Raw genomic sequence first — 11,999 nt, 5'->3', positions numbered from 1 at the left:
CTCGCACTGGTGGAGACAGGGCTCTGCAGCACCTCTGAGTCCCTCTTCTCCCTGGGGTTTTCCCTTCCTCTGCTGCCCCTTTCTCCCCTAGAGGCCCCTCCGTCCTCCCTTGCCCAGGCCCTCCCTGCCCACTTCTTGCTCCTTCCCTGGGTGCCCCCCAGTTTCAACTGGTGTGGAGCCAGCTCAGCAGTCGCTGTTTCCCCCACGATGCCCCAATCTGCCTGTGGCTGCACATGTCCCTGGTTCCTCCCCTCTGCTCCTCCACCTTCCCTTTTCACAGCCACCTGAATACTGGGAAGTGAAATGGGGGTTGCTTTAAACCTCTCCGGCGACTCAAAAACTAGCAAACGTGGGTTTACAGGCTTGCACTCCTCTACAGAGGGGGTGCCATCTGGATTAAACCACCCTATTCCACCACACTGCTCATCATCTCTTTGGGAGGGTGTTTTCATAAGGGCTGTGACTGTGCTGTGCTTCATCCCTAATGCTGCTTTTAACTTTTCCATCTTGGCCTCACAAGCTCGGTAGTCTGCGCCCTTCTCTTTAAGCATCTGTATTTTTTGCACTAATACTGGGATTGCTCCTTGCACCTCCTCCACAGCTTTCATACTGACAGCTAGTTTTTCCTTCAACGCCTGATTTTCATTCAAAATTTCCTTTTTTTGTTCACACACCTCTTGATACTGGAGAATGCTCTGCGTTTGTTCCATAGCTGCAACTTCTTCTCGAGTTTTACTCTCCTCTAGTTTAAGTCTCTGAGCCTTTATTTCTGCTTTTAGCTTGTTGTTTTCTGCCCTTAGGTTCTGAATTTCTACCTGGGCTGCCTGTTTTTCTTCAGTTAAACTTTTGGCCACTAACCACACAGCCCATGCCCCCGCACATTTTAAGGATTTTCGGGAGAAGAGTTTAGACTTGGCCGCCTCTTTTAATTTGGCAAACTCTAGGTCTGCCTGCTGGATACTTCTGCAAGAGTCTGGACCCCAAGGGTTTGGTCCCCACTGAAAAACCCAGTTTGCCAGCTCTGACATGTTTTTAGCTCCCCTAAAAATATTTTGGACTTTACAGAAGGGGCTGCTTCCCAACTACCACTCAGATATGCTGAGGGAAGTTAGCAGAGCCTCACCCAAGTCTGGGCTGCTCCTCTGTTGTTTTTCTAGTGTACTTCTTCCCCCCAGAAGATTTTTTCACAAGCACAGATTTCTAATTTAGCCCTAAGAAGGGCTAAATAAGCTCAGACAAGGCAGAGGGCCTTTGTTTCCCTGTCCAGGGATGCTTAGATGCACTGCCTGAGCATTGCTCCTCCTAGGCAGAAGGCAGAGGGCTTTTCCACATCAAGATTTTAAACAAGTCTTTAAAAGGTTGCCTCTTCCTCCCCCTCCGCCCCCTTAAAAGGGTGCTACACTTCAAAAAAGACACTTTCTAGGGCTATGGGAACACAGTGTAGCCTTGTTGCTGATTGTTCCTGACTGCCTCAGAATGGCACCCCAAAAATGTTCCCCTAGTAGGGCTGCTCACAAAAATGCCATGAGGACTCCCAGGGGGGCTGCTGCCTTCTCCACTAGTTCAATGCTCCACAGCTCATGCCTTGATGTGGGCTAGAGACACACACCTTGCACAAGAGAATCTGCTGTTTGTCTGTTTAAAGTTTCAACAGTGCCCACCAATCCACTTACAATGATAGATGTTATTATCTAGAATACTAGAGAGAAAGGGGATAAAAGGAAAAAAAATCCCTTATCAGTATCCAAGCCACCCCTCCCTCAGCCGCTGCAGCTTTCCCAGGGTTATGCTCACCCCTCGCTGTCCTGGGCCGGTTCCAGGCACCGAGACCCTGAGTCCTTCGCCTCCAGCAGTGCGACGGGCCCCTCTGTCTGCCTCGCCAGGGTGGTGGTGTCTCTGCCGCCTCCTCCTCTGCTAGAGTGCACCTGGGGCTATCTCTAAGGCTCTCCCTGCTGTGTTCCTTGGTCACATCTGCCCAGGCCCTCCAGGCAGAGCTGTGCACACCTTGCAGACCTGCTCCTCACCCTCCCTGCTGCCTGCAAGCGATGTTTCCCAGCACCAAGGTCACGCTCCTCTGTTGGTGCAGGGGTTGCCCATGGGGGAGTAGTTCGTGGTGCCGGAGCCACTGGTATCACCCTGTGCTGGAGGTTTCAGGGCTGCGCTGCCCTCCCCTGCCGGCAGCCCCACGCTGTGTTTGTCATCCTGGCTCTGGGACCGATCGCTGTGCCCACAGCTGCTGCTGCTGTGCTGCAGAAACCCAGTCCAGCTGTGCTGCTGGAGGCCTTTCAGCACCTCCTGGGCCAGGCGAAGCAAAACCCACGTGCAGATGGGTGAGGGACCCGGGTCATTAGACAGTTGCTGTTACAGCCCTACCATCATCCTTCTATTTTCCCCAGGAGGCCTGTGCTTTCCTTGGAGGCACAACAGCCATAGGAACAGAGGACCGAAGGCCTTTTGCTTTGCCCTGAACATCAAGACCATGACTGATGCTTCTCAGCCTTTTCACTTGGAGCTGCAAGGAGGGCAGTGGGTCTTTTGGGGTCAATGGGGCCTCAGGTGGTGGCCCGATTTGCCCTACGGCCAAAGAAATCCACCAGGCAGCACTGACAGCAAGCGCGATAATGCTACCAAAAAAACCAATTCCCAAATAAGTGAAACAAGGAGAAATATTTGAAGCTCTGTAATTATTAAAACACATAAATCCCTGCTCATAAACCGCACCATCTCCACAGATCAATACTTTGAGAGACATCTGAAGCTTTGTAAACTGGAAGATGTAATAGGATTAAAGCTGCAATGTGACAAGACAGCTAATTTTTAATTATTTTTAACTCCTTTCTAATTTATACTTCATTCTGAATATTTAAAAGCCCTTCCAAATGTATTTCACAAGTTTCAATAACAACCTAGTAACTGGATGTGGCATTATAGCAATTTATAATCACCTCCTAAAATGGGGATCCAAATTAATCTTTCTACATCTCATTAGTTTAGCTATCAGAGATCTTTTACAAGATAATTGGCTTTCAGTGGCTTTAATTTAATTTAATTTATTAATATCTTACATTTATATTTCATAGATGCTGTTTTAATTATTGAACTGATATATCTCAGAAACATAATTCTTTTATATAGCATCAAACTTTTGCTTTTAGGGCTTTAGAGCCTTTTCAAGATGTTTTAATGAAAAATAATAAGTCCTTGTTTGTGTTTGCCTTTGGAGTGGATACCAATTTACTTTTGCCCTAGGTTCTCGCAAAGGCAAATTAGATCATATCTTGGAAGATCCTGCTTTGCAGATGAGGCTGGCTTTATTCTTGTACCAGCACTCCGTGTTCCAACTTTATAATGCTATAAAAGTACAACCAAGGGGAGACAAAAGTAGTGAAAAGAGTAAATAGCCAATTCATACCTGGCAGTATTTAAGTAAACAATTTTAACGGGTAGCAGAGTCAGGGAAGCCCGGTCTCCTGTGGGGTTGTGTCCCACACCTGAGCTTGCCAGTGCCAGCAGCTTCTCCTGCTGCTGGGAGCGTCTGTGCCCACCCCACCAGTGCCTGCGCGTCCTGCACCCACACCAGGGCTGGGTCTGGGGGCTCCCCCACCATCCTCTTCACTAACCAACCTGCGGGAACACAGTAGTTTGGAGACTTTGGACAAAATTAACTAGGAGGTTCCCAAACCAGGGAGGACAGGCAGACAACCAGACTGCATGACTGATCCCAAGAATTTCCTTCAGAAACCAGCCTAAAAATATGTTCCCTCTTGGAGCAGAATAGCAACGTTGAAACATCTGACAGTAAATGTGATGATGGTAATTGATGCTTAATGAATAATCCAGGGTAGTTTTAATATTTTAGCTTCATAGAATACCTTTCATCCCCAGGAGCTAAAGCAATTTATAAAAGGTGTACTGTCACCCTGCTTGCTCTCCTTTTGCCATTAAATCCACCATTTTGTGGGGACAGTTATGAGACTGGGCCAGCACTGGGCAGGTCGTGTAGCACAGCAGCACAGAGGGGATGTGTCCCACTGCCCTGCTCTGGTACCTGCGCAGAGTGAAGTCCATTTACTGCATTTACCTGACTGGTGACAGGCCAGCCTGGCTTTGGTTGAAACTCGAGGTCTCATAGAACTGCCAGTTCTGCTGTGGCAATGAATTTCCATCCCACACCAATACGCCCCTCAGGGGACACCTTCCAGGTGACAGGGGTGCTCCCGAGCTTTGCCCATGTGTGGGTTTTGCTCTGACATGGAGCGAGAGCTGTTTAGGAGCTGCAGACACAGTGGTGGTGCATCTCCCCGATGGCTGCAGGGCAAGATATCCTGCTCACACCCAAAGCCCTTAGAGATGAGGAGGGGGCAATAAATCCCCACAAGCCCCCCTCCCAGGCAGAGAGCTTCTGCACAGATTCTTCCGTGTCCTCCCATGTGAGAGCAGACATGCACCTACCTCCTGACACAGAATCACAGGATGGCTGGGGTTGGAATGGACCTCTGGAGATCATCCAGTCCAAGCCACCTGCTACAGCAGGTTCACCCAGAGCAGATCACACAGGAAGGTGTTCAGGCACGTTTTGAATGTCTCCAGAGAAGGAGACTCCACAGCCTCTCTGGGCAGCCTGTTCCAGTGCTCTAGCACCTCAAAGTAAAGAAGTTCCTCCTCATATTCAGATGGAACCTCCTGCGCTTCAGTCTGTGCTGGTTGCCCCTCATCCTGTCGTTGGGCACCACTGAAAGGAGTCTGGTCCCATCCTCTTGACACCCACCCTTGAGATATTTATAAACATTGATGAGATCCCACCTCAGCCTTCTATTCTCCAGGCTGAACAGACCCAGCCCTCCCAGTCTCTTTTCATAAGAAAGATGCTCCAGACCCCTCATCACCTTCGTACCCCTCCACTGGACTCCCTCCAGTAATTCCTTGTCCTTCTTAAACTGGGGAGCCCAGAACTGGGCACAGATATGAGTAAACACAACCAGCCAGGGCCCTCCGGGCGGGACACCAGATTCACGGGGAATAAAACCAACCCGCGCCCCCGCAGCCGCCGGGGGGTACGGGAAGCAGCAGGACACCAAAGGCCGCGGGGGCCCGGGGACCCCCCGGGGTGCGGGGAGCCCAGCGGGGCGGGCGCAGACCCCAGGTGCTCCGCCGGCGGCCGGCCGGGCCCCGCACGGGGAAGCGGAGGAAAAGCAGCCCAATAACCCCCTCTGCTGTCAGGAAACACCATGGCAGGGGCTCTCCGCAGCGCCGGCGGCTCTCCCCCTTTCTTAGAGGGGGGAAACCAGGAAACAAAACAAAAAGCTCCACCCAAACCCCAAACAACAACAATAAAGAAAAAACAAAACACAAACAAACCCACAACGTGGCAGGTCACTTGCCCTGCCTGGAAAACACAACCAGCTGGACTCATTTTTCCAATTAAAGAATAAAGAAATCTGTGCAGGGGAGAGGAGGAACAACCATTAGCAATGTCTGCTCATTTCGGGTGACAAGTGAGGTCTCTGGGCCTTGGACAAAGGCAGTTTTGGTTTCGGGGACACATGCTGCTGCTGCTCAGGCTTTTCTCTTAGTTTGTGGGCTCTTGTGCCTTGATCAGTGCTGTGCTGGCTGGGTGATGGTAGGTAAATTTGCTGGTAGGGAAGGGGCTGAGGGTGAGAAGAAGGAAATGAGAATTAAAGGCTATTACTTATAATGTCCCTTCTTCCCCATTCCCCAAATAAATGAGCTGCTGCTGTGTGATGTTCCTCTGCAGCTTCTACCAAATCCCTTTGCTATTGCAAATCGTGACCTCTTTGGACGTGAGGCTAGTTCTCTACCATAGGGCTTTGCCTGCTGAGGATGGAAGGCAGGAGGGCATAAAAAAGGGCAGATGAATTCCTGTTATATTATCATGCTGGATTTGGCAGTTCTACATAGCAGCCTTTTGTATTTTAGAAGCATTTCAACATTTTAAAATAACTTTAATAGTACAAAAATGCCGTGAGTCTCTCTTTTTTCCGTCCCCACTGCAAATGCTTCAGGCTGGCTTTGCTCTTTTAGGTAAAGCCTGATGCAATAAGGACTTTTTTTTTGATCAGACAGATGCTTTTATCAGCGCCCCTAAGCCATGAGGGCTGCCATTCAGCTGAAATATGCAGGGTTCAAGCATTGGGCTGAGGGAGCACCTTGGTGTGAGCCTTGGGGAGCTCCACCGAGCTCATGGTGCTGCAGCCACTGCAGGTCAGGCTGGACAACTTTCCCTTCTCCAGGAGACTCCAGACACAGCTCACCCACAGTCCAAGGCTTTTCTTGGGTGGCTTCTTATTAAAACTGTACAAATAATAAATTCTTTCTCCTATTAATCAAATCAGCGAGACGGTCAGCTGAAGGGAATGTTCCTGGTGGTTCAGTTTTCCCAACAAAATGAAAAATCTTCCCCAAAAGATGCTGTCTGGGGCCAGCCAGGAGGGCTTTGCTGTGCTCGGTTTTAACCGTGCTGCCTGCAACGCTGCTGTAGCTGTCTGCTGACTTAGGGTGGCATTTGCAAACCTTCTTTAGTCCAAACCAGCCTTTTTTTAGTGCATATGTGATTGGTCCTACTGTGGCCCTATGCTCTATTCTTATACTAGCCAGGGATGCACAAGTGTCACCCAGGGTCAGTTCCTGCCTTTGGCATCATGTGCTCACACCCCAGACAGGCAGAAAGGCAAATGGATGATTTCTAGACAGCTAGGAGAGTTCTCTTCCAAAAATACACTAGGAAATGTTTGGTTGCCACCCAGGTCTAGCTGTTCATGAGCGAGGAGGAACAACGGGTCCAGAATATGAGCCAAGGTCTGGATCTGGCCTTCTATGCTTCTGCGAATGTAAAACGAGTCTTTTCGCCCAGCCTACCAAAAGGCAGGGCAGTTAGTGTCCCTTGTCAATTAAAAAAAGAAAATAAAGGTCCCATTAGATGCACTTCGGTTAGGACTGGGCTAGAGATGTCACTCACTACCTCTTGAAAGTCAAATACAAAAGAAATCAAAACATCTTCCTAACAGCCCACTATGGTAGTGGTAGTCAATGGTGCGGAGTCCAGTTGGAGGCCAGTATCTAGTGGAGTGCCTCAGGGGTCAGTACTGGGGCCAATATTATTCAATATATTCATTAACGATTTAGACGAGGGAATAGAGTGTACTATCAGCAAGTTTGCTGATGACACTAAGCTGGGAGGGGTGGCTGACACGCCAGAAGGCTGTGCTGCCATCCAGCGGGACCTGGACAGGCTGGAGAGTTGGGCGGGGAATAACCTAATGAAATTTAACAAGGGAAAGTGTAGAGTCCTGCATCTGGGCAGGAACAACCCCAGGTTCCAGTATAGGTTGGGAAATTACATATTAGAGAGCAGTGTAGGGGAAAGGGACCTGGGGGTCCTGGTGGACAACAGGATGACCATGAGCCAGCACTGTGCCCTTGTGGCCAGGAAGGCCAATGGCATCCTGGGGTGTATTACAAGGGGAGTGGTTAGTAGATCGAGAGAGGTTCTCCTTCCCCTCTACTCCGCCCTGGTGAGACCACATCTGGAATATTGTGTCCAGTTCTGGGCCCCTCAGTTCAAGAAGGACAGGGAACTGCTGGAGAGGGTCCAGCGTAGGGCAACAAAGATGATTAAGGGAGTGGAGCATCTCTCTTATGAAGAAAGGCTGAGGGAGCTGGGGCACTTTAGTTTGGAGAAGAGGAGACTGAGGGGGGACCTTATTAATGTTTATAAATATATAAAGGGTGAGTGCCGTGAGGATGGAGCCAGGCTCTTCTCGGTGGCAAACAATGATAGGACAAGGGGTAATGGGATCAAGCTGGAACACAAGAGGTTCCACTTAAATTTGAGAAAAAACTTCTTCTCAGTAAGGGTGACAGACACAGGAACAGGCTGCCCAGGGAGGTTGTGGAGTCTCCTTCTCTGGAGACATTCAAAACCCGTGTGGACATGTTCCTGTGCAACCTCACCTAGGCGTTCCTGCTCCAGCAGGGGGATTGGACTAGATGATCTTTTGAGGTCCCTTCCAATCCCAAACATTCTGTGATACTGTGATACTGTGATGGTTCCTCTCCATTAACAACATGCCCTGCAGCCAGGCCTGAGCTCTGCATCCCAGCACTCCTGCTTAAGGGATCTTAAAATTCCCATTGATTTCAATGGGATTGGGATCCAGCTACTTAACCATTTGCCCACTGGAACAAGGAGCTGGTCTCTGAGTTGCTACCTATCACTTGTGTGCTGCAGTGGGACTCATCAGGCCCAGGACACCATATTCTCGGCTGTACCGAAGGAGAGAACATCGTGTTTTGTCCTTTCAAAAGGTTGTTATAAATGGTTTAGTTTCAAGAGAGCTCAATTAGGTCTGGGAATTCTCGCAACGAGTTCATTCGTAATTATGGCTTGGAGATTTGCAGTGTTCAAAAGTCAAAGGGATGCTGAAGAAAGAAGCAGACACGAGCGGGCATTTCCATGGTGTCCTCTTTGCTGCGTATTATCTGTGCCCTGTCCCATACCAAATACTTCAAGCACTTCACTTTTCACTTCCCAGATTGTCAGATTTCTCTTCCTAAGTTTCCATGAGTCTCAGTGTGGCAGCCAAGCACACCACCTGCTGATGGCACTGTTCCGTTGCCTCTGGGGGCCAAGAAATTTGGAAAACAGATGTCATTTCACCTGAAACCACCCTGTGTGGATGCTGCCACGCAGTGGCTGTTGATCTCCTTCCAAAGTCCGCAGTAGATCAGTCCTCCCTGATGACTTCGAGCTAAGAAAGGTAATGAAACCCTTGGGCCATCAGACTGGCAGAAGCTTTTTAATGGGACCTGATTGTCCTGAGTCCTGAGAGCAGCCTGGTTTCTTGGGGATTACAGTCAGCCTTATTTCAACTTTCATCTCAGCTGAACACAGTCGCTGAAGTCAGGTCAGTTCTTGGAGTGGACAGACGCTGTGTGTGCAAATCTGCATAGAGAAAACCACCTAGGTGCTCTCTGTGGGTGCTCCTTGCTCTGAATTTTGTTACCAGCCCTGGGGCTGCCTTTTTTGTAAGTCAAAGTAAGACATTTACTTACCTTTTCTCATTTACCTCAGCTTTAAAAACACATCTATAGATGTGATTATCATTAACAACATGTCATTAAATCCTGCCTTGGTCTTTGCTGCTTGATTTGTAGCGACTCACTCTCCAATTCTTGCAAGTCTGGGTCAAACAGGAGCCGGTGCTCAGTGACCACAGTCCTGGTTCTTTCCCATCCTAAATGCTGACCCCCACAAGGCAGTGGGAAGGACTCCCCTACTGATGACCAAGAGATGCGGGGTCACTGAGCCAAATCCTCTTTCCACTTAAAACAACAGAAAACTGGCTGCTGGCTCCCTGCCAGCTGTAAGCAGTGGTTTTTGTCCTTTGGGACCGGTCCTGTGTCCCATCTCAGCAGCCTGCATGCAGGTGCAAGGCTGGACCCATAAGGACTTGGGCTGGTTTCCCTCCTCCTTGTCTTCCAAGTCCCTGTGCCACTGTGCTCACGTGTTGGGTCCTGGAGTGGGTGACAGCTCACATAATGATGACTGGCAGGTGACCACAGGAAATAGAGCATGGGTCACGTCTCTGCAAGCCAGGCTCAGCCTAAGTCTCCCAAGATGCGTCACTAAGATTCTTAGAGCTAAATCCCTCCCTGCATAAGTGCTGCCGGCAGCGGCTCTGCAGCAGGGATGCTTTCGGTCCCCCACTCGTGCCCGTGTGCACCCTGTGTGACGTGATCACTCAGCTGTCACTGCTCTCTGGGTTTCTAACTTGGCTTGCCAAATCGCTTGTTGTGAGATCTCCTTAACCAGGACTTCACCTTTCAAGATCCCAGAAATGGAAAGGCTTTATCTTTCCATACCAGAGAGCAAGGTGTACAGCTGGGGAGGGAGACCCTGCTGGGCTGCCCATTGCTTTGGGACATGACCATGCAGGAGTTTTGAGGTGGCTGGGATCTGCTCATAAAAACTGTCTCTTGCACAGCAGCAGAGCTTCACACTGATCTCTGCCTCTTCCAGGCAAGGAGAGGTCGAAGGGACGGGAGCCTGGCTGGCTGCTTGTCAGATGGGGCGTGCAGGCTGCCTGCCTGTGCCCGGCCCTTGCTGAGGGCAGGCATTCGCAGGGGGTCAGGCTGGCCTTTGGGTGGCAATTCTCCACGGCACCTCTTCTGGAAAAAAGGCTGGCACTACCCAAGCATCTCTCCAACAACTGTCCCCATGTGAACTCCTGTCCAAACTCCACAGCTCTCATTTCTGACCAGTCAGCTCCAAGCCACCCAGCCAGCTTGTGTTCATCTCTCACCCTTCCTGTCTTCCCGTCATACCTCCTCTCCTGGGATCCTGTCTCTACTAAACGGGTCTCACCGGTCTCCATCTGGATTTCCTGCCTGTCTGAGGCAGGCTGTCACACACAGAATCATAGAATCATTTTGGTAGGAAGAGAGCCCCAAGATCATTGAGTCCAACCGCAACCTAACTCTGGCACTAAACCACGTCCCTAAGAACCTACATGTCTTTTAAACACCTCCAGGGATGGTGACTGCACCGCTTCCCTGGGCTGTCTGTTCTAGTGCTTCACAACCTTTCTGTAAAGGAATTTTTCCTAATATCCAGTCTGAGCCTCCCTTGGTACAACTTGAGGCCATTTCCTCTCATGCTATCACTTGCTACTTGGGAGAAGAGCCCAACCCCCTCCATGCTACAACCTCCTTTCAGGTAGTTGCAGACAGTGATAAGGTCTCCCCTCAGCCTCCTTTTCTCCAGGCTGAACAGCCCCAGTTCCCTCAGCCGCTCCTCATCAGACTTGTGCTCCAGACCCCCCACCAGCTTCGTTGCTCAGAAGCACTCTCCAGCACCTCAGTGTCTTTCTTATGATGAAGTGCCCCAAAACTGAACACAGTATTTGAGGTGGGGCGTCACCAGTGCTGAGTACAGGGGGACAATCGCTGCCCTAGTCCTGCTGGCCACACCATTTCTGATACAAGCCAGGACGCTGTTGGCCTTTCTGGCCACCTGGGCACACTGCTGGCTCATGTCCACATGTCCCACCCAGGCTTATTTCTGCCCTTTCCCTTGCACCCCACACGGGGAGCCTGGTGTCCTCTCAGAGCAGAGGCAGGGCACCCCATCCCCTGGCAAGGCAAGCAATAGCACCTCTCCCCAGGTTGAGAGGGAGGCCTTCTCGTTTCTTTCCCCATGAGAAAAAGACAGGAATAACATCCACACGCTCCCCTGGGTGGAGTGGGCACCCGCCGAGTATCACCCTGCTGCCCAAAACAGCCTCGCTGTAACCAAGGGCCTGGTTTCACATAGAGGGCAGCTTCGGAAACATTTAGTAATTAGTGCCAGAGACAGCAAAGAGCTTCGCAGGAAAGCTGAGACTGTTCCTGAAACTGCTCATTATATCTCCGGTTCCTCGGAACCGAGCAGCTGCCTGGCAGCTTCGCAGGCAGGGCAGGGGCAGGCAGGGGAGCGGGTAGCGCCAGCCCTCCGCCCCCCTCCTGCCTGCACCCCGGACACCGTGCTCAGCCCTCTCTGAGGAGCTGTGGCCTTTATGGGCTGAAATGTCTGCATGGCACCTCTTTCAGTGGTGCCCAGTGATAGGATGAGGGGCAATAGGCACAAACTGAAGCACAGGAGGTTCCACCTCAATATGAGGAGAAACCTTGTGACTTTGAGAGTGCCAGAGCACTGGAACAGGCTGCCCAGGGAGGTTGTGGAGTCTCCTTCTCTGGAGACATTCAAAACCCACCTGGACACATTCCTGTGCGATTTGCTCTGGGTGAACCTGCTTTAGCAGGTGGGTTGGACTAGATAATCTCCAAAGGTCCCTTCCAACCCCTACCATTCTGTGATTCTGTGATTGTGGGGTGGCCTACAGACTGTATGAGAAGGTGTGATAAAAGTCATGCTTGCTTTTCTCCTGATAGCTCCACTGTTACACATACTTACTGCTCCACTCAGTCACAGCTTTGTTTCT

This window comes from Columba livia, chromosome 3 (assembly GCF_036013475.1).
Source record: "Columba livia isolate bColLiv1 breed racing homer chromosome 3, bColLiv1.pat.W.v2, whole genome shotgun sequence".
Classification (NCBI taxonomy): Eukaryota; Metazoa; Chordata; class Aves; order Columbiformes; family Columbidae; genus Columba; species Columba livia.
The sequence above is the reverse complement of the archived record's forward strand: the minus strand, read 5'-3'. Positions refer to the sequence as shown.